Raw genomic sequence first — 2,399 nt, 5'->3', positions numbered from 1 at the left:
TATCATAAATTGATCAATACTTGAATATTCATGACAAAGATACACACACATACATTCTTATTCATAGAAATCCAAATGGTTGCTTTCTGCCCATGGACACCACTGAGTAGGCATCATTAAAGTCTCTCCTCCCACCACCATCATGTCTAAACCAGAGTCTCCCAAAGAGCCTGAACAGCTGAAGAAGCTCTTCATCAGAGGTTTGAGCTTTGAAACAACTCATGAGAGTCTGGGGAACCATTCTGAGCAATGAGGGATGCTTACAGACTGCGTGGTCATGAGAGATCCAAACACCAAGCACTCCAGAAGCTTTGGGTTTGTCACGTATGCCACTGGAGGAGATGGATGCAGCCGTGAATGCAAGGTCACACAAGATGGATGGAAGAGTTGTGGAACCAAAGAGGGCTGTCTCAAGAGAAGATTCTCAAAGACTTGGTGCCCACTTAACTGAAAAAGATTTGTGTTGGTGGCATTAAGGAAGACACTGATGAACATCATCTGAGAGATGATTTTGAACAGAATGGGAAAACTGAAGTGGCTGAAATCATGACTGACCAAGGCAGTGGCAAGAAGAGACGTTTTGCTTTTGTAACATTTGATGACCATGACTCTGTAGATGAGACTGTCATTCAAAAATCCCACACTGTGAATGGCCACAACTGTGAAGTAAGGAAAGCCCTATCTAAGCAAGAGATGGCTGGTGCTTCATCCAGCCGAAGAGGTCAAAGTGGTTCTGGAAACTTTGGTGGTGGTCACGGAGGTAGTTCTGGTGGGAATGACAACTTTGGTCATGGAGAAAACTTCAGTGGGCAAGGTGGCTTTGGTGGCAGTCGAGGTGGCAGCAGGAATGGCTATAACAGATTTGGTAATGATGGAAGCAACTTTGGAGGTGATGGAAGCTATAATGATTTTTTGGCAATTACAACAATCTATCTTCAAATTTTGGACCCATGAAAGGAGGAAATTCTGGAGGCAGAAACTCTGGCCTCTGTGGTGGTGGAGGCCAATTCTTTGCCAAACCATGAAACCAAGGTGGCTCTGGCAGTTCCAGCAGCATCAAGAGCTATGGCAGTGGCAGGTTTTCATGACTGCCAGGAAAAGGGCTTAGCAGGAGAGGAGAACCAGAGAAGTGAGAGGGAAGCTACAGGTTACAATAGATTTGTGAATGCAGCCAAGCACAGTGGTGGCAGGGCCTTGCTGCACAAAGCAGACATGTTTTAGACAATACTCATGTGTATGGGCAAAAAACTCGAGGACTGTATTTGTGACTAATTGTATAACAGGTTTTTCTAGCTTCTGTTCTGTGGAAAGTATAAAGCATTCCAACAAAGGGTTTTAATGTAGATTTTTTTTTTTTTTTGCACCCATGCTGTTGATTGCTAAATGTAATAGTCTGATCATGACACTGAAGAAATGTCTTTTAAAAAAACAGAAGTCCAAATGGTCATTTTTAACTCTCTATTTAATTAATAAGAAAGGCAGTGAAACTAATCTCTTAACTTATTCAAGCCAATGGGAGCCACTGCCTACAGAAAAGAGTCTGTAAATTATTTTGTAATGAGCTTTGTGTTTGAACTTTTTAGTGAATAGAGAATGCATCATCTCCTCTTCCTTAAATAGATAAGAATTTCAAGTGAAAAGACTCAAACTGAAAATACTTAGGTCACGATGACCTACCCTTTCCTGGACTGATCCAATTAACAGAAAGTATATCCTCACGGAAAAGCATCTCCTTGTGTTGTCCCTCCACACATCAAGCTTAGGAGGTTTACATCAACCTAAGATTCTCAAGGTTGGAGATAACCCCCAAGATCATTGAGTCCATCAGTTCTCAAACAGATCCACTTATGTTGTGACTTTAGTGGTTTTTTTGTGAAATAAGTAAAATAAAGACGATGTGTTTCATAAAGCTAATTTCATTTAATTTGGATTCATGTCCTTTAATCTCAGAAAATAACCCTTCAACGTTTTTGATATTAAAATATATTTTTTTGTGAAAAGGTAATTAAAATTAAGTAGCTGTCTTTTCTTCTTTTTTATGTTCTTACTGAAAAATAGGTGACTCTGCATTAATTTTCTTAGGAAATTCTTTGTTCCATGTCTAAACTCCAAGATTGGGTCAACAAAGAGCTTGTGTCTGCCCAGCCTAAGGAAGCTGGGGAGTAAGTGTCTATGAGATGTGATGGGCAGTGAACAGCTTTAGAGGCAAATGGGTTACAATTTGAAGTCTGTGTAAATTTAGAGAAATTATTTATCTAGTTGAGTAATTTATTTCTTTGCCTGTACCAGCTTAACTAATGTTACCTTTGTCTTGCACTGTTGTAAAAATTAGAAAATGAGTGGTTGGCTGATTCTCTAACAGTTCAATGCAAATTTCACCTTCCAAAAAGGCCTTACTT

General features: G+C 39.8%; 1 pseudogene; it reads left to right on the top strand.

Moving 5' to 3' along the window:
• The first annotated feature begins 277 nt into the window (after positions 1-277).
• Positions 278-1,088, top strand: LOC118002556 (annotated as a pseudogene).
• Positions 1,089-2,399: the final 1,311 nt, after the last annotated feature.

The sequence above is a fragment of the Mirounga leonina genome, unplaced genomic scaffold (assembly GCF_011800145.1).
Source record: "Mirounga leonina isolate KUSES-001 unplaced genomic scaffold, KU_Mleo_1.0 Mir_82, whole genome shotgun sequence".
Lineage (NCBI taxonomy): Eukaryota > Metazoa > Chordata > Mammalia > Carnivora > Phocidae > Mirounga > Mirounga leonina.
Note: the sequence above shows the minus strand (reverse complement) of the source record. Positions and strands in the feature narration are given on the sequence as shown.